At 29.6% G+C, this 22,082-nt stretch overlaps 1 protein-coding gene across 2 annotated transcripts in view; it reads left to right on the forward strand.

The window, feature by feature from the left end:
• The first annotated feature begins 1,669 nt into the window (after positions 1 to 1,669).
• LOC116765919 (elongation of very long chain fatty acids protein 7-like) overlaps positions 1,670 to 22,082 on the forward strand; it is a 39,901-nt gene continuing 19,488 nt past the window's right edge. Inside the window, exons 1-3 of one of the 2 annotated variants that reach the window (XM_032655561.2) lie at positions 1,670 to 1,786; positions 6,132 to 6,336; positions 20,042 to 20,273. The gene's annotated coding sequence lies outside the window, so the exon portion shown is untranslated. Of the gene's footprint in view, positions 1,787 to 6,131; positions 6,337 to 20,041; positions 20,274 to 21,785; positions 21,913 to 22,082 lie in introns of those variants that run through there. The other variant, XM_032655562.2, reaches the window with a different exon arrangement.

Below are 22,082 nucleotides of genomic sequence, written 5' to 3' on the forward strand. Positions count from 1 at the left end.
ACTTCATTTAGATGTAACAAGATGTTAACCTCTTATTTAATATAAATTAAATCCACGTCTCTTAAGCACCGTTCGCAATCATAGTTTATTTCATTAAGTGTATATTAATTTAATTTAACAGAACATTAACAGTGATTTAATATATATTACTAGAACAGAAAATGTTAATTGGTCTAAAGATTCAGAAATTTAATAAAAATATTCTAGATATTTGTATGTGCTCAAATTATTTCCTTAATTTTTTTATTAACTGACCCACCTAACCGTACTCGTGATCGCAATAGTAATATTTCTACATCTCGAAGACATCACCTCACATTGCCTAATACTTCTTCGATATTATTTGCTTGAAACGGGCGTTGAGTTGCAAATGCATTTTTAATTTTTATTTAATTTTTTCGATAATATAAAAATTGTATAACTTTACAGTTGTTTCTATTAAAAACTTATTTCGTAAAGTTTAAAAGAAAAATCTCAATAAATACTCTTAACTAAAATACTCTTAAATGAATACTGCGAAAGTCTTAAATCAGAAAGTTTGCCTAAAATTTTAATATAAACCAAATAAACGATAATTGTATACTCATTATAAAAAAGTTATGTTTAAGATTTTAACTCGGACATAGTCGTTCATTCTTATAAATGTACTGGTATGCTTCTGGAACTAATTTTTAAATTGCCGTACTTGATGTTAGGTGTCGATAAATATATATGAAAGTATTGAGCCATGTTCATAGTTTACCATTGTATTTTATACGAAATTAGTAATTATTGCTATACAAACACTTACATGTACTAACTCTCATATTGAAATACATCAAGGCCAAATTACGTTTCACTCTTTAATAAAGATCAAGCATCTTTTTTTATTTTTTCAATTAGATTCCGATTCATGGCCGTTTGCATAATGCTCATTTGTAGATCTCATGCCAAAACTTCATTTACATCGGAACGATGTGACGAAATTGTAATTATTTACGCTAAATTAATAAAGCAAATTGGCCTTTAAAGGTCATATTAATGTGACAATAATTTAACATAGCGTTGTTGATATCACCAAAGTTAAAAAAAGAACATTCCAGAGCTTCAACTTTACCAAAAAATTTACGATATGCGATATGTATATATTTTTTTTATAACATCTTTATAGGAATTCTGCTACATTCTTCACTTTATGTTGAAGTGTTAAAGAACAAAATTCCTTAATTCTATTGAAAATGCCACAAAACCATGCTATTCTATACTAGGATAATAATAATATAAGGAAAATTTATTTCATTCGGAACATACTGCCGCTGTGTAAGCCAATCTGATCGTCGTCTCCCATACAATTCAAAAATAGAGTTATATCCAAGGCCGAATTTTACACGCAACACAATTTGTCTCTTAGCATTACAATATATATTAATGCACGCGAGATTTTCCTCATAATTAAAAATAGCCTCATACGGTTTAATAATACCGAATGTAAGTCAACAACAATTTCAGAGACATATATAGAGACATATTATTTTTTTATTGCTCTTTGTTATTAAACGGGATAGAAATCCCGTATGTTATTTTAATGTTTTACGAGAGTTAATCTCACCCTGGAAATACCATATCACGATGACAAGCGATTCTTGATACTGGCATATGTCAAGGTAATTTCCTTATTTAATTTTAGTAAGCCAAGAGTCGCAGATAGCGTTAGAACGAGTTAAGTTCGTTGTAATATTAAAAATAACGGTTAAAAATATTTTTTTTCACACGTGATATGACACATGACATTTATTTCTCATCAGAGGTGAGTCAGTTTTATAATAATTAATTCATTAATTTTTTTTTTTTTGTTTTTCTTCGTGTAATTTTATTTAAATAATTTTATGTTCGGTTTATGGTCGAATTAAAATAAATAGAAAAAAACGTATGATTTCTCGACAATGTTAATATACCACTTGGGTTATAATTCATATACAGTGCTTTAAATGCAAACCAGTGCCTAGTAATAAATGTACTTTAACTGTATTTGAGCAATGAAAATACACATTGTTGATGAAAACACTAAGGATTAAATAATAATAACTATTTGATCGGTTGGTAGGCGTATAACCGTCAGTGGAAGTATATCCGAATGGTATTTAGCAACGTTGCTAAATTACTCGCATTGGACACTTGCAACACGAGCTTGCGAAACTATCCCTAGCCATGACTACCGCTCGCCACAGGACCTTTTACTATTTATGTATAAAATACCTATTTGGCAATATTTATTCTAAACTGAGGGTGATACGGCCTCGTTGCGATAGCGTATCTAAGTAGATAAGGTTACACAACAGTCATATGTGCCTGGAAAAACCTTATGCATTACTAGGAAAGACGAGACATATTTGAGACGATTTCCTTTTGTTCGTGTAATATAAAACGAAACTATTATTGATTCCTTCTGTATATCTTTCTAAGTCTAACTTCATGACTGTATGTGTGGACAAACAATATTAAAACATTTCAAATGTATTTACTACCTGACTGATCTATCATTACCTCAGCATTATTACCAAAAAAACTTAAAACTTTAAAATTATTTAGACATCAAATTCTTAGTACAAGATTTTTCAACAAATTAATTATAAATATAGTTGTTGTAGATGATCGTCTATAAAGCAGAAAAGACAAAAAATCAAATCTTATATTATTATATAATTCACAATTCCTCTTGAATAGTAAAGAAAATTATAAGAGGTTTTTCATTTAAATAAAAGTTAAGCACAAATTAAAATTAATTTAAAATTACATAAAACTAATTAAAATCAATAACAGAAATAGTGCTCTGACTCAAACAGGATTCCTTGCATTTGTTTACCGAGAGGCACTGCAACTAAAATCTATCAGAAATAAATTTCAGTATCAGCCTGGCTCCTGGTACGAGGATTGAATGTGTATAAAATTAAGCCCGTGTATAAAATAATACACACGCTCAAGTCAGGGTATCGTGCTCTGACTTGAGCATAATTCGTAAAGCAACTGAACTGAAATTTTCGATTTGAATCTTGTATCATATAAAATTATACTTAAAAAAGTTTGTCAATAATTTTAAAAGAAAATGTAAGTAAAAATGTCCAATACTTACAATTTATTAATCGCTTAAACTTTTACTATAAAATAATTTTATTCGTTTAATTCTATTTTGTTTTATTGTATTAGGATTGGATACGTTGTCTTATGTAGAAGGTATTTATTGTAAGTTACATCGTTACCAACGACCAGAACAATTTTACTATATTTAACCCTGATTATATGTACATGAGAGTCATGAACACTTTTTTAAGACAAAACTAATAATAAACCAAATGTTTGGACATTGACGTGAAAGATATGTGTTTTATCGAAAGGTAAAGGAGCAATAAAATGGTCTTATGCTAATTATTATCTATAACTAAGAACAGTTATATTGCTTTTATATAATTTTTTCAACATATATATATATATATATAGCTTTCAACATTCATTCGAATTGTTTTATTACATTAACATAAATTTAATGCCCAAAAGAAAATATTACAAATAAAATAATATTCTTAAAACAATTACACTTTACTTAACTTTCACTTTTCGTTTTTACAACTGTTCGTTTAAAACGTGTTTCTCTACAACTATGGATTTAAACCTCTTATATTCCTACAAACGTACAGTAAGCAACTTGCAATTCACTGACATCTGTCTTTCCTACGTATCCTCAACTTTCGTGCTCTTAAAGATGTCTAAATGTTTATAACTGTTACTATTTTAAGGGCAATTAATAAATTAAAATTCATTGCAATCCAAATATTTCTCTCAATAGAACAATCTGTAGGAGTTTTCATCTGAAATTACCAAACATTTAAAAAATCAACGCCAACAATCTCACGTTGCTTAAAGTGATAATGTCAATGATAACACCAATAACTTTGTTACTGAATTATAACAAAAGTATTTTTATTATAATACGTAGAGTCTTTATCTTTATTATGGCCATACTTCATAAATCACATTCAGAATTCATTAACCTCTTTTTTTATCTAAACATTGAACTTAAAACTTAACATAGTTACCATACCTTAGTAAGGATATAAGACTCCTATCTTAATTCGACCCAAAATAAATTTATCTCATAAATTTACATCACAAGTCACCACTCACCTTAATATTTTAAGATCAGCTACAATTTTCATCTTTCGTCGATGCATATAAAGCAAATGTCATTTCAAATACGGACACGATATTAACATATTAATATTTTTAATCCTGGCTTTGAGTAGCTTAAAATTTTAACTTATGTTATTTATATTATGTGTGGTAAATAATAGTTTAAAATATATTAAATTTAAGTAAAAATAATTATTCTGGTTTTATATATCTACAATCTAATCGTATTAAATGTGTGAAAAAATTACCATCTTCTTGTAAAGAAAAACGAAACTCAAATAACTGATACGATAATTCTAAGAACCATTACAAAAACAAATCAGTAAGATTATTTCTAGATTCGTGGCTTTCATAAAATTATTTCTGAAATTATGTTTAAAGTTCAATTCGTTTAATAAACAAAGAAACAGGAGGATGTTGTGGACTATTATATAGTATAGTATATTCTACTACTACCAGTATATTCTTATAGTGATAAAAATGTTAGAATGCAAACATATATTTCATTAACCTCAATACTGGCTTGAGTTTTCTAAGTAATTGTAATTTTTTTTAACTACTCGGAAGCAATAGGAGCTTTTAACACTTGGTTAATAATGTTTGTATTATTAGTACAAGGTTTTCTCTATTTATCTACTGTCTTTTGTACACTGTATAAAACAGGAATAATTTTGTTTAGGCAAATAATCACAAGACTATTATTTTAACTTTGAAATATTTGTTTATAATACATGACACTTTTAACTTATCTGTTAGTAAGTGATGCATGTCATGTATTGATTGATTGGAAACATCGTGATATCATGGAATAAAGTTTTAAAAATATATATTATAATTCGTTACGCAAAAAAAAGACTTTGACATCGGTAAAACATTCCTCAAAATCAGTATGAATGAAGCTATAGCTTGAAATGAAAAAAGTACCGTATTGCGACGAATTTTTTCCTACGATGCGCAGCGTATATGAAATAAAAAAAAAAAAAAAAAAAAAAAAGATCTTTCAAATCATTGCAAAAATATAGCGTATATTACACAAACATAGCAGAAGCAAAAACTGTATATTTTTGTGTTTCAGGGTTTATTTCATACAATGATAATATATACTTAATGGCACATAAAAGACGAAACGCTACGACATTAATTATAATAATATTATAATGCAAAAATATTCTAATTTATTTAATAGACGTATATTTTTGTTATGTTTATTTATATTCACTGATACGATTTTAGGTATTTTTATCAATACAATAAATTGAAAGCCATCTTGAATATAATATACAACTTCCAGAATACTTTAGACATAATTTATTATGGAATTTAAAATAACACTAAATAAAATAAAAAAAATCATTAAAACTATAACATACATAATGAGATCTAAGGCTATTGTGAAAAATAAAACAAATATTTTCGGATTTACTTCGTGATTTTTATATTATTTTAAACTGAATACTCCCGGCGTTTTGGTTACGCTGCAGTAACCCTTGCAATTAAGACCGGCAACCCACTCTCAAGCCTTCAGGCTCCACGAGTGTTCATGGGCGGCGATGACTAGTTACCATCAGGAGGCTAGCCTGCTCGTTTGCGCCCTATCATATAAATAAAACCGTCTCAGCAATTTTTCATCTCGTCTGCCCGTCATCACGGTCGCTACAAAGTTACCGAAACGTCAGAAGTATGTATGTATTAAAATAATGATAAAAAGCTTAGTAAATCAGGAAATAATTGATTTATTTATAACATGATTTTTCATTTAATAAAACTAGGATTTAAAGACAAAAATGTATTAATATAAGAATGTAATGGAAGCATTAATTTTATGTATGTGTATCTGATAGCAATCGAAGAGATTCTAGAACATATTTCATTATACAGATCTTAAAGGACAAAGGTCAATTCTAACATTTCTACCGTTCACATAATTTGCTTATAATGGTATATAATTCAGATAACCTTTCTTTTAGCTGAATAACAATGTAATAGCAACAACGTTATCACCACGAATCGAGACTGTGGTGCGTCCCTCGACACACTCGCCGTGAAATGTTAGGACACCACCACACAGGTTGTGAAATGTTCGAAGTGCGCCGTTCGGGTCTCAGTTGCAAGTCAGCATTGGAACACTTAGCGCTGCGCCAGTCAACACAGCGACCGTCACTCGGCCTTGAGGTGAGTGTGGTAACGTCTTAAACTTGACTTTGGCTTGGTTGCGGCTTAATGTTTTGCTTACACGCTTGCTGTATGAAATACCGAACATACAAAACGTCATACACACATACATATGACCTTGACACGTAGTTTTCTTAATTAACTAACGAATTAATTACAGAAATTTTACTTTTTTTAATTACACTACGATCAAAAAAATTGTAATTTTTTATAAGTCGATATTTCCGATAATTTTTTAATATATTTTAAATATTTTAAATATTGTAATGAAGTTGATAATCCGGTTTCAAAAAGTCAATAGATTTGTATATCTCTTACAAAGGTATAACACGACCGCGCCTTTTGAGGCGGCTTTTTAATATTTTTTTTTGTTATGGATATTAAAAATAATAATAATAATTTTCTTGGCAATTAAATGTTATTATATATAAATAATGAAATTCTACTGTTGTCATAAAATTAACACAAAATTTTCTTTCATATGTAGTCATGTACATGTATAAAATAATACTTAATATTCTATTAACATCTAAAATTAAATAATATTTATATTTGATTATTTACTTAGAAGATCAAATATTTTTTCTGTCAACTCATTAATTATGCAAATGTCATCTTCTTTCGAACTGAGGTGTCCTTCGAGGCATATCATATTCCTATATAAAAAAAAAATTGAGGAATTTGTCAAGATACAGTCTATCGCATACCATTTTTAATTTTTTTTTAACAAGTTATTATCCAAGAAGGTTCTTAGTTCTGTATCTATATTATTACATATTTTAATCGTCGTTAATATATTGGTTGGTATACTTATTGTCACAAGTGGCGCCCTCTATGCTGTACTAATTATAATATACCTACTATAATACTTAGAATTATTTTTATGACTGATTTTATAATTAATTATAATACTGTACCATTGTTATTTTGTAATGTCAACATTTAAATATCAACTTGTTATTGGAAATTATAAATACTGACTTCAGCCATTTTGTAAGACATTACTGGAAGTAACGTCGAATATTAATAAAACAAATGTACAATACTGTATTTCTAACAATATATTAAATACATTAATGTGACGCTTAAAAGTTCCTGAAAAAGTAAACCCGGTTAAATGAAACTAGTATTATTCGGATTTACTACGCGGATTTTATTATTTCAAAACTACATAATCCCGACGTTTCGGTTACTTTGCAGCAACCGTGATCACGGGCAGACGAGGTGTATAATAAAAATCCGTGTAGATATCCGAATAATACTAGTTTCATTTAAATGAATACTCGCGAAAATCTTAGATCTCATTAAGTAAACCCGTTTTTTTTTGTGCGTATTTCATTTCCTTTTAGGTAAAAATGATATACTTTTGACCTCTAGCGTCCGATAGAGTGTATGATTAGGTTGTACCCAAATATTTTTTAAGGTTTTTCAAATTATCGTTCCCTAAACCTTTTTGATAATACTAAGTTAACAATTCATACACGCATATTAATATTGAAAGTTTCGGTTTTAAAATAAAACAATATTACAAATAAGTGAGTATCGAAAGTAAAGTACCTTTTTGCATAAAAACAAAACGCTGCCTTCCATACAAAAACCAGAGCTTTAATATAACTATCGTGATATAATTATATGTACATATGTAAGATTGCTATTCGACGCCCACCTGGAAAATTGGAAAATAACTTTACATAAATAGTTAAGTTACAAATCATCGGAGCAAAACAGATTGATGAAATCAATGTAAGAAATGTCGCAGAGTTGCGAATCAGCTGTCAGTTACAACAACCCCGCGTTCCGTTTCATTGAATAACAAAAAGCCTCCAATTTAATCAAGTCTCCCACGTCAGTGATATTTGGCAAATGTTATTACGTTTTAATTATTTTTGTCAGCTTTTTATGATCAACTTTAAATTTATCGAAGTTAGTAATACAGTTATAAAAGGAAAACTGCGAGGACTTGGCTCAGTATATCTTGCAAATTTGTACAAATTTAATGTCATACTGTGATATATTCCTTTTGTTTCGTTTACAAAGTAAACTTGTATTTTTGCTTGAAGGAACGAAATACTGTATTTATTGTAGCACTAGCGATAATTACGGAGCAGATTTTAAAATAATCATAATTTTCATATTAATGAAAAAAATAACAAACAAGTGGTAATTTTAAAATATAAGCAATTAACCTTTATTAATTGTATATTATATAATAAAGCAAAAAGTTATTACGCGACATGTAATAACCAGCAAGAACTGATAATACAGGAATCTATTCATCATCATACTGTCACTTAACAAACAGCTGAACAACAAGTAACTGTTGTCACTTCTGGGTATAATAGCTACAAATATACGTATTTTTATTTATTTTAATACAATGTCTATGAAAATTAAGTAATGAAATTGCAAGAAATTCGAGTAAATTCTTTGAAGCGAGTCGGTTTAGAGCTTACCTTCAAATGTGAGCGGGTGGATGAAGCAATCATTTGTAATACCAAGTAAAAGACAGAATGAAATAAGTTGTAATAAATTTAACACATTCTGTACATAGGAACAAAAAAAACACTGAAAATTACAGACGCTCGTTTGCTCAACCGCATCTTATATATACCTAATTACCTAAGATTCAGTGCGCGAATTTTCTATGTGTTAAGATTCGGAAACAGAATGTAGATTTGATTTGTGTTGAGATTTGAAAATACGTAGTTATTTTAGTGTTCTAAATAATACCAAGACCAAGAGACATCTGTATAAAAAAATATTTATCTTAAATCTTAGGTTTTCTCGATACAATCCAGCCGAAAGCATGAACCAAATATCCTGATAATTGATTATATATAGATATATATATATATGTATAGTATTGTTACATTATATCCACCAGTGCTGTTGTTTGTAATCATCTTCCCTATTTTCGTATGAAGAAAGGTATTCAATGATTGCTGGTAATATCATTGGTGACACACATTACAAATTTTACACAAACAACTACAAAAACATCTCACCTATTGTCAATTTCAAAGCGATTTGTGATCTTATATCGATTTCGAGATGTGACAGCACTGATGCAAACGATACTAAAACACAAGGAACAGAACTGAGTATTGTAATACTTTAAATGCATTTAATGAGCTATTAAATAAAGGTTGTGTGTGAAATTTTATGACACTAATATTGTTAATGTCTATTTCTATATACGTGTGTGTTTGTTGAAGTAGTGACTAAAATTCATAGTCTTTGCGGCAAAGATAATTACGAATTCATTCGTTTTGGTTCCTAAAATTAAATGCCAAGGGGTGTGAAGCCTTAGGTCATGACTAGTTTATGATATTTATATAAAGGCTTCGGCTACCACCTTATATAATGAATAATTTGTCCTGAATGTGGTTCTCTATCAAACCTATATAAAGTCACTATTAAAGTAAAAACCTCATATATAAAAAGTTAATAGAGAAATTATATAATACAAACGTCATTTTATTAAATTTCACATCATTAATCACTTGATATGTAATATTGTTACAAATCGAAGCATTTTTTATTAATTATCATTTTTTTGTAAATTCCCCGTGACGAACGTGACGCTCGTAAAGACTAATTATCACAGAAAAAAATGTTACTGACTTCATTTTCTTTGAAACAAAATTCATTTCCATATATTTCCTTCGAACATATAAGATCTTGTTATCAGAAATATAATTTAATATGAAGAACGAGTACGAACAAAACAAAGATATATATCCTAATAGTAAAGAAAAGGAAACAGGCTTGATATTGCAATAACTAATATTATGATAGATCTGAAATTTAAGTCTTATGAGGGTATAAGAGCTTGTAGAGCGCAGCGGTCGACGAACTCTATAGAAAGATCAAATTATTTTCTATTTACATAACAGGTGTATAGACTAACCTAGAAATAATATTTTATATTTTAGAAAAAACTGCAATTATATGCATTTTGATATTTTTAAACAGGAATTGAATGGATATGAATTATTTAAATCCGTTTTTTTTTTTATGTAGTTGAATTAAAAAAAATGCATCCATATATACGTGTGTACTCAGGGATAATTTGTATAAAAAAAATTATCAAGTTATTAAAAGTCGCTGATAAAAACAAGACGGTGCGAATCCACCAAGTGGGTCAAGATTGTGCCTTTTATGTCGTCTCTACATTTTCACTAAACGTCTTTTTATGATAACGAATCACACATTATGTCAGCAAGTTTGAATTATTCTCAAACGTATATAAAATACCCGATATCAAATAAACCTGAATCCGTCCGACATATACACCAAAATCAGCAACGCAATGCTTTAAAAATTGGGAATGGAGAGTATTTTATCAAAGCGTTAATAAGTTGAAACAGCACACGAAACACTTGCAATATTTGACACTCTCAACAAAACAACAAATAATTTAATTAAAATAACTCGCAAATGAGAATTTTTTAAATAAATTTAGCTAAAATCATGAGTCGAGTGTGTTTGAGTAGGTCAAGAGCGCGTATAAGGACCGGTACATTGCACCACTGACTTATGAAATATGAGTAACATTCAACAAGTATTTTAAGAGACAAGTTTTTTACCCGACTGTTGACAACAAAAGGGTTTATTTATATTTGGAACACATTTATATTAAATTGATTACATATATATATATATATAAATATATATATATATATGTGTGTGTAATAGTTTTATTTGATCATGTAACCGTCACGAAAAATTTTAATACGGTTTTGTACTTAAAATTTTGACTTTCTTTTTTAACTATATAGGCTAATAAAATGAAAATATAGATAGAATTACAATAAAACCAGTAGGAAATACATCATCTATCGGAAACTTACCTTTGAACATAAAGCAATTTAATATTTTTAAGTTGTATGTTAATTGGCGTTATATTAATTTATTGCATATCAATTAACACCTTGCTTTTGTAACTCTAACATTGTACTTGGAATGATATTTCTATGTTGAATGGTCGACGAACTCCGAAATCTTAATTTACAGAGCCAAGGTCACTGGACGCTATCGTTGCGACAACGACACGGTACAGTTAGCAGAACAATCATTGAAACAAATCTTGACAGACGTCGTAACTTCAGTGAAATATTCAGAAATTTTTCAAAAAAAATACATAATTATACTAAATGAGAGCTCTAGTTTTACGATTACGATTTTATTTCAAAATTCAACGCTGAAAACTGTTATAAATATTTAAAAGAATATTTTATTGTACTATGTGAATATAACGAAATGTTATCCTATATTTACATATAAATATGTATGTTTGTATGCGACATGTTGACTGCTTAAGATTCCATGATCGAGATCGTTTTATCTGTTCGATAATTTATGTGAGACTATTATTATAGTGGGGATTATTTCTAATATAAATTAACTTATATATAATATATACGTATGTTGATTTACAATTTGTTATTTATTAGATCGTGTCAGTATGTATAATGTTTTATAATTTCACCGTCGGCCAGTTGAGGTTTTAATTAAATTTTTTGACCCTACTCATAGTATACTAGGAATAAATCAGTGACATTCATCTTAAAACTAAAAACTAAAAGTAACTAACTAACTAAAAACTAAAGTAACTAACTAACTAAAAACTAAAAGTAACTAACTAACTAAAAGTTTATAATAAAGAAATAAAAATGTACATAATTAGAACAGAATAAACAGATTTATATATAGTAGAGTTTTATTAGAAACCAAATGTAATTATAACTCGAGCCCGTCATTAAGCAGCTGATTCAAATTCGCACATTTCTGGAAGATTGCAACACGAGAGTTGACGCAAGACACTGGCGTTATATGTGATAGTGAGTCACGTGAAACGGGTCACGTCATTCTATGGTTCTATGAAACAGAGCATTTGAGCATTCTCTGGTTCTATGAAACAGAGCATATGAGCATAATATGGTTCTATGAAACAGTGATAAAAATGTACTTTTTTTAAAGTATAAATTTTTTTTAGGTTTTGCATTCAAATTTTTAATTTCAATTAATATTAACGAAAATATTAACGAAATCAGAAAACTAAAGAGTAGGAGCTATCTCATTCTTAATAGCAATTTTAGTCTGCTAGTTGAACCACCGAATTAACTAGAAATATATAAGATTTTCACGTATATACATTTAAAATGGAACTATATTTATCTGACGACTATTCAACGAGACATTCATATCGTCTCCCCGAAATCACGGTTGCTCTAAAGCAGTGACACGGAACCGGTAATCCGCGGACTACCAGTGGTCAGAACTCTTCTAAATTTTATATGTTTTAATAACATATTTTTGTTGATACGAAATACATTGAGTTTTTTATTAAAGTTTGTTTTATTAGTCATTCAATTTATTTGTCTCTTACATCGTGGTCCCACGAGAACAACAAATAATTCAAAGTGGTCCCATTTCAAGAAAAGGTTGGGAACTACTGCTCTAAAGTGATCAAAATGTTTGGAAAGTGTAAAAATTAAATCGTGTAGTCATGTCTCAAAACCAAAGTTTCGTTTTAAGTGTAAGAAATAAAATGATTCAAATGAGAAACGCAATTTTGAAAATCACTTTCAAATTCCGCGGAGTACTTGCACCAGTGAGTGAGAATAAAAACCGATACTAACCCATCAGGACCAAACTGAGCTCTACCGGATGTCTTTCATTTAATATCAACTTCGAATCGGCTGTAATGCGACATGTGATAGATAGACCAATATATGTATATATATAAGATATATATACATATATATAATTATGAGATAAGTTTCACGTCAACTAAGACATATTCTGCCTCCATAGGTTATCAGAGGTAGAAGGATTATTAAAATAATATATATTTCAATACATATTTTTTTGCCAGTGATAAAAATAGTTACACTTCAGTTACTTAATAGGAAAGACTTCAACGCGTCATTACACTTGGCATGTATTGTTTTTTTTTTTTTGACATTGCTTCAAAAAAGATTTATTCCATTTTTATTTTGACTGTAACATGAAGATAGCTTTCAATTCTTATGTATTTGGAAGAACGACGTATGTACGTATTTACGTTTCAGCTATAATTATTCTAAAACTTGGTATCAAATATTTTTTATTGTAAATTTTGTTATGATGTAATTATCGAAAATCTGTTCAGATACCAATCCGACGATACATACAAAAATATCTAATATTTCTTTCATATTCAAAAAGATTTTCAAAATCTTTACAATTGTTGAAAACGCTGCTACCAGATCGTAGATCGTTTCAGACGTGTACTCACTTTATACTAAATTTATCAGCTACGAAGCATAAAAAAAAATTACAAACTAAGACGCTATTATGATATATTTATAAACAGACTTTGAACTTCGCTATTTTATTTTGCTTAACAATATTATACTTCTTATCCGTCATTGTCACTCGCACTTGACCCGTAATTAAAAACAACATGTTATGTAACACATTAGTTCTTTAATATGCTATAATATTCAAACATAAGTTCGTACACAAGACTTTTTGGCAATAAGCTTACAAAACAAACGAGATTATCTGTATCGTGATTTAAAATCAATGAGTACTCTGGATGGAATGGACTTTTCTAAGGAAAAATAAAAACATAAAATATGTGCTTAAAGAAATGTTCGTTTAATAATTTATTGGAGTCGAAATGAGGGTAATTTTATTTGCATTATGAGGAAGAAGAAGTTGAACTATTGAGACACCTTTTTATTGAGACCCCCGTAATCAGTGCAAAATTTTCCACGTAGGTGAAAAAATTAAATTAATATATCTTCAAACTCAACACGCCTTGTCTGACTTAATAGATTAGTTTATTTTGGAAGTTGTAAAATTTCTAAAAACAAAATACATTTAAAATGATTCCATCCAAACCAATTTATATAAACTTTTTTTTATCCCCTTTTTTTATACATATTTAAATTAAATACCTCACTTCGTAAGAACAGTGTATTTCAAGAAAAACTCTAAAACTAAAACTACCCTTCATTAATCACATCATTTCATTTCACGTGTTTTTTGGCAATATATTAACTATACATGATACCACATAGCAAATGTACAAGTAAATTTAAAGGGATTTTAGGCTGTATGAATGAAGGATGAGATACAATCTCACGTGCAAATCTCGACAGATTTAATAATATTACGCCGTTTAAGAACTAAGATCAAGGATAACTGACTTGATATGACGTCTTGCGATGTGAAAAAGATAAGTTAGCCGTATTATATGTAGGTTTGTCTTTAAAAATATATTGTTTGTAGTTAGTTCATACTTTACGTGAATGGCTTTTTTAGATCGATCGTCAATGTTTAAATAAATTTTGTTCAAAATTCAGCATAATATTTCTTTTTTTTTATCATTCGAGAGAAAATAAAAAATTGTTTGCATTTAAGTAATAAAATACTAATTAATTAAATAAATTTGTACCATATTTTATACTAATAAACGATTAAAACAAAAAATATATATGAGAAAAGCCACTGCTTTCAATATTATCATTTTTTTTATTATAAGTTTTTATATTAACTTAACTTCGATCACCAAAACGATTATTCAAAACAGTTCTCATTCTTGTGTCATATAAAAAAATAATTCTTTAATACACTAAATTCGTCTCTTGAAACTTTTGTACCCCAGAATTCTAATGAAGGTTAAAAAAACGATGGCAGTTAATATTATTATGTAATTTAACACAAGAAGTTAACAGCACGTAAATACGTCTCGTAAATACGGCACGTCTGTCAAACCATCATCGGTACAAAATATTTCTAGAATATATTCATACGCATTATTAACTTAAAGCAACATTTATCTTCGATTGTCAAGTATGTATTGTTTCTGTTTTTTTCCACAAATAAAAAAAAGGACAAATAACATATTGGATAATATTTTCCGTATTTTTCCTTTCCGTGTCAAAGGGTACTGTGATGTGAAGCAACTCATTTGAAATTCCTATTATGGATACAAAACAAATTTATTGATTAAGGCTCGACGATCGGACGACATTTGAAAAACAACCTACTATTATTGGATTTCTTGTTCATTGAGTAGAATTATCGTTATTGTATGTCATTAGAACCGTATTTTTTTGTCTGTTTTGTTGCGAATATATATTTTTTAAAACTAATAAATTTGTTTTTAACTAACTATAATAATGTTGGGATATGTTGATGTCTATAAACGTTTACAGGAACTTGAATAATTATATAATGCCAACGTGTATATATTTTTGTTTGAATTCTTATTTATTATGCTGTTAAATGTAAATCGTTATTGTGAATAGTATTTTATATTTATAAATATTTTCAGTAATAATTGACAGTAAAATATAATCCCGCAGAAATTGTTAAACCCGTGACAACTTCCGTTACTGTTGTGTATATGCATACTTGTATAATTTATTTATTTTTTTCGTATTCGTCTCTTAACGATCACTTTATAATGAACATTCACGCCAGACAAATTGTATTTCGCAACGTATTTCGCTCGCGTCAATGGTAATTGTATACAATTACTTACAAACAAAAGACAGCAATTTTTGTTCTAACGTTAAAAATTTTCCCCTGACGCAGGTAGTTTTTCTTAAATTAATATGTTTACACACATCATATTCTAGAAGGTTAAAAGAAACGACATCTTATGTTATGCGTTCTGCATTGGTTTAGATATGATGCAATTTTCACACAATAGAATTATGAAAAGAAGTAGTAAACTTCTCAGCATTTCATGGATTCACCTCGTGTGTGCTGGGCCTCTCGCGTTGCAGAGAGGAGCTTCAACTGTGCCTGGGACTTGCTACGCAGGTGTAGGTTTAAGGGGGCCTCTATCTAACGCGCGTAAACGCTCACCTCCATCGTTCAAGCTCCTCCAAATATATAGTTTTTTTACAACCGACGCATAAAAAAATATTACTTTACAATTAATTTTAATCACTTACCGTTCCAATTTACACGTTACTCAGAAGCTTGAATTTTTTTTTCCCTTAATTGTTATGAAAATGTATATTTTTTGTACTTTGTGAATTCATGTGACCACTTTAATAAACGTGATTCTTTAAATTACCATTTTTCTTTTAACTAAATTTTGTCAGTGACTTTGTCCGACAATAGTTTTTTTTATTTAGTTTATAGTCCGCGTACTTAAACAATTTTTTTTTATAAAATCAATAATAATAACTTCTATATTAAATTTTAAATTTTGTTTTACAAGTAAATATTCTGCAAACCGACCAATTAACAAGTCGTCAGTCGCCATTACAAGCAGATATTAAATAATTATTTAAACCCATTTATAACTTTTCATTGAAACCCTTCCGTTCTCAGATTAACGATGTAAATTATAGATGAAGAATAATTCACGTGCAAAAATAATACGAATATAATGTGATCTAAGAGGTTTATTGCTATTATTATTCATTTAAATGAAACTAATATTATTCGGATCACTTCGTGTATTTTATTATTTTTTAAAACGACATACTTCCGAAGTTAGGGTTACTTTATGTCTGTCAGTTGCTCTTATTATTCTTCATCTACCGTCAACGATCTCTGGATGCCGGTAGAAAGCGCTTGCGGATCCTGCGGTGTGTTCACGGACATGGGATTTTATATTTTTAAGGAGAGGGTCCCAGGTTTTTATAGTTTTAAAGAGGGGGTCCCAGGGATTCCAGCCATCTTCTCTATTGAAATTGGGATATTTTTTAATTTCAATAGCCTTGCAGATTAACCTCGGTATGTACCTGTCTTCACGAGTGAGGATCTGTGGCTTATCAATTCAAATCTAGTGGCCTGGTTTGTCCAAAGTGTGTTCACACACTTATGACTTCGCCGCGCGCCTTTTTAATGTCTTAGATGTGTTCCTTCACCCTTGTACCGTTGCTCCTCTTTGTCTGTCAAATGTATGACAAGCCGCAGTCACAATTGAGTTTGTATACACCCGCCAGTTGTAAAGAAATGGTACTCTTGATAAGTCTCAAGAATTGGCTCACTTTCTTGTATGGTTTGTATATAATCTTGATCGAAACCTTCTTCAGAATGTTGCTTATTCTGTGAGTAACTCCCTTCACATATGCTAATATCGCAAGTTGTTGCTCAAATGTGGATGGCTTCAAATGATTCTTGCGATGCTGGCGAGGCACCGCCACGGTGTTGGTGGTAACAGCGTGTTTTACATGCTGCAGCTTGGCCTGTAGGTGGTCAGCATCATAAAGGTGTTGGGCTCTCTGTAACAAAGATTTGCCAACGGTAGCTAACTGGATAGGGTGTTGGTGTGAGTTACCATTGAGATACCTATCCGTATGTATGGGTTTCAATTAGTCAGTGTGTTCCAAAATACAGTCAGCATTTCTAATGACAAATATATCAAGGAAAGCCAAAGAATTATATGATTCTAATTCTTTAGTAAACTGAAACTTTCCATTGATAGAATCAAGGTGGTTCAGAAAAGCAGATGTTTTATTTTATTCAATATTGTGAAGGTGTCCTCTACATACAGTTTTTATATTATAGGCTTTATTGAAGTAGAGCAAAAGGCTCGCGCCTCGAAGTCCTCCGTGAATATAGAGACAGAGACGATGGGGAAACCGGTGAACCCATTGCAACTCCATTTACTTGTATATAGAATTCAGCCTTCCACATGAGGTAGCCAGAGGTTAGGCAAGGCTTTAATAGCTCTGCATATTCTATAGGTATCTATAATGTTAGATTACCTCTTACAATCTCGATACAGTCAAGAATAGGTAGACTAGTGAATAATGACTGTACATTGAAACTGACCATACTGTCATTGTCTGTCAATTTTAGTTGTTTTATATCATTAACAAACTGGTAGGAATCCTTAACAAATGACTTTGTGTGGCCCCGGATGATATCTTTGGTGATAATGTCTTTGAAAGAAATTTTACCAATTTATAAGTTGGTGACAGAACATACTATACATCCTGCCGGATTGCGTCAGACTCGTGTTTATTGACCTGATTCTTATGAAAACATTCCTCAACGTTACAGATAATGTCTATGAAAGGTAATTTTTATGGCACTGGTGCAAAATTCAAACCTTTTTTAAGGATCTCAATGGTTTATTTATCTAAAGTTTATTTTGGCAGATTGAGAACATTTACCGGTATCTACATATGTCGCCGGCATTATTAATTTATAATTTTTGCCTACTACTACTGAATTTAATTTTGTCCATTAATTTTTTAAATTTATTAATTTTATTATTGTTCAGTTGATTATTAGTAAATTGTTGACGTATATTAATTATATATATGAAAATATTTTTGCCAATCCGTCTTTGACAAACATTTTTTTATTTCGTGACTCAGAACATTAATTTGAAAATCTAATTGTCTTGCATCCTATCAATGTTTTCTAATAAGATGACAAAGCAACCGTTTACTTGCTTGGTGGAGTATCCGCCGCTGTGTATGATGTCTTCTTTAGGTGATATTTTGACATATGTTGGTATGATGTCATGATCCCGGCATCTCTTGAGGAAATTCAAGGATGGTAATAATACAGCCTTCTTTGTTTTGAAGTTCTAACCGGCGTATTTTGAATAATATCAATTTCATTTAATTCAATTTTGCCAAAAAAAAATTCATAAAGTTGGATCCTTTTTTATAATTAAGACATTTTTATATAAATCGTTTTTCCTTAAGCTTTCCTGTAGGACCAAAAATTTTTACAACTACAACGATTACCTAATTCTTTTTCATTTAAAATTATTACTTCAATCACAGTTCAAATTACATTTATATTCAAGTCTGTTGAAAGCCTAAACTTCCTTCTCAGACTCGTCTTAGCCTATCTTATGAAACTGACTTATCTGTTCTGTTCATATTCTTATATACATTATAAAAAAATCTGTTTAAATAATAGTTTAATGAAGGTTTATATTTTTTTAATGAGTGCCTCCTCGTTTTGAAAGCTTATACGTAGATTAGTTTATACATATAATATTACTACTGCTCCTATACGTGTATACTAAATGTTACTTTAATTTAAAACCGAAATAATATACTTCCAAATAATTGAAACATAAATTACTATATTTCATTGTATAAAAAAACACCCATTAATTATAATTTAATCCTTACACTGGCACCCGTCAGGCTCAAAATCGAATAATCATACGCCAAAAGTAGCCTACATACTTTTGGCAAGCAGTAGATACTCTAACACTGTTGAAGGCACTTTATATAAACATAGCTAAGAACCATTGCAAGGAAACTGGTTATCAGACAAAAATGACAGCATCGGAATCGATCTACTAGTTTGAGAATTACAATGACACATACAAATACAGAAAAAGGAGTTAATAAGATCACATAAACTAACCTAACAATTTACTTGCTCTTCATAATATATTTGTTTAAATATGGTTTTTAAATTCAGCTCAAAACCTGATATTATTTCATATGCAGGTGGTCCATTCGGGTCAGAAATGATATCTTTCCAGTCCACTTAGACGTTTAGTATTTGAATATTTTTAGGAATCAATTCCATTAACGATTCGATATAAGCTTCAAGTAATAACACTAGAATAGTTTATAGCAATGTCATTTGCGATAATCTAACATTATTTATATCAAGTAATTAATATATATTTTTTTATGATAAATTAACTTAATTGGAAAATACTCATTATTTAGAAACTTACCAGTAATGTTTATTTCAACAGATTCAACACATTATCTTCTAAAGCACGATGTTGTTCACAATCCTGATCTACTTGTTCTACTACGTGCTGTACACTGTTCTACTCGCCATCGCTGGTCTTTGGTGTTTCGAAGAATGCGCCCTGACTGAGGAAGAAGAGTATGAGTTCATACATCACCATCGAGCTATGCCTTACTGAAGGCTCTATACCGTCTGGAGACTACATTTAGTCAGCGACAGTAGGAAATAAACCTGTAAGTACACTTCATAATACTTACTATAAGATGTTCCGCAACAAATACCCAACATAAAACAAATTGTAATCTCAACATCACATACAGTGCAATTCCTTAGTTAATATGTATCATACAAATAAAGAGACCTTAGAAAATAATCTATAGGTTATAAAAGGTCTTACCCAAATATATTGTAGTGTGACTGAATTCGATTTAATATATTCAGCTATATGTTTAAAGATAACTTTGTAGTTCCTCTCTGAATCTTCCAACTGAAAATGCCCATGCTATTGACTTTATTTTATACAGTGATGTCCCACAAAAGTGAATCGATTTAGATAGTTGTGGGTAGGAGAGTTAGGAATAGTAATAATGATGTCAGAGGCACCATGTAAGGCTCACCCTTTAAAACGCAACCGTTGGTCATCTTTTTCAGTATTTCAGGAATCTATTTTTACTTAATAACCTTCACTCATCATAAGAAATGAAAGGGCTAAATTGAATTCTGCAAAATTTATTTCTATAGCTACGAAATGTTTAGAAGCACAGCTAATTCAGTGTTCCACATATTTTGTAAATTCTTTGATCACCTAAGGCTTAAGATTAGCGGCAGTAAAACTATGCTTGTTATAGGAAAGAAGGATAACTAGAATCATTTAAATGAAACTGATATTTTTCGGATATACTACGCGGATTTTATTATTTTAAAAAACTACATAATCCCGACGTTTCGGTTACTTTTCAGCAACCGTGATCACGGGCAGACGAGATGATTCTAGTAGTATATCCGCGTAGTATATCAAAAAATATTAGTTTCATTTAAATGAATAAAACTCGCGAAAATCTTAGATCTCGTTATAACTAGAATCACTTTTGTATAATTGCTCCCTTCAACGGGATGCATTTCGGAAGACAAATTAGTTCAGAGAAACTATCTAGCTCTCTTTAAACTGTAAAATCAAACTTTAAGGAGTATTTCCTTCCCCTCGAGCTGACCAATAATACCAGACCTCTCATCTCCATCGTATAACACATTCATGTAGCTATCTAAATATTTTTTTTATATGCTACAATGATTTACACAAGATTACTCACCAGCCCCAATAATAGAAAACAAATTTTTCTTGTCGGTTTTTTTGTAATGTCGCCTTAAAAACACTCGATGCATATATTTTCTAAGTCAAATTTTTCAATTAAAATTAGTGCTAAATAATAACTCTATGATCCTTTACAGTACGTTTAAAATTCACTCATATTTAATACAGAGTTAGATATTTTAAATGTAAAATTTTAAGAGACAGAGCAATTATTTAGCAGAGACAACCAGGAATAAAAATAGAAATAAAATTAAATATATAAAATTTGTACTGAAAAATGTTTCTGAGTATTCAAGTTGAAAAAATTATAGCTATATTAAAGTTTTTGTTATGTAAGATTTGATATCAATTACTGTGCATTACAACATAAATAATAATCGTAATTGAACTACCGGGCGAGCCAAGGACCCGACTCTAGACAGCTCTGTTGTTCATTACTCTACGGGGCATCTCACAGTTCATCCATTTTTACGTAAATATGAATATATACATGCAAATACATCAGTTTGTGACAGTCGTTAAAGAAGTGTGTGCACGGTGATTATTAATTAAATACGAAGGTACGTTCAAAAATATTACATTTAAAAAATATTATTTTCTGATAAAAATAAATCTACTGATTTTTATTGAAATTAACTTCTAATTAAAATAAAGAACATCGATGTTATAGTTCAATTTAAAAGTTATTTATAGTTTAATCAATTTAAAGGAGATTTAAAACTAAGCAGAT

This window comes from Danaus plexippus, chromosome 11 (genome assembly GCF_018135715.1).
Source record: "Danaus plexippus chromosome 11, MEX_DaPlex, whole genome shotgun sequence".
In the NCBI taxonomy this organism is placed as follows: Eukaryota; Metazoa; Arthropoda; class Insecta; order Lepidoptera; family Nymphalidae; genus Danaus; species Danaus plexippus.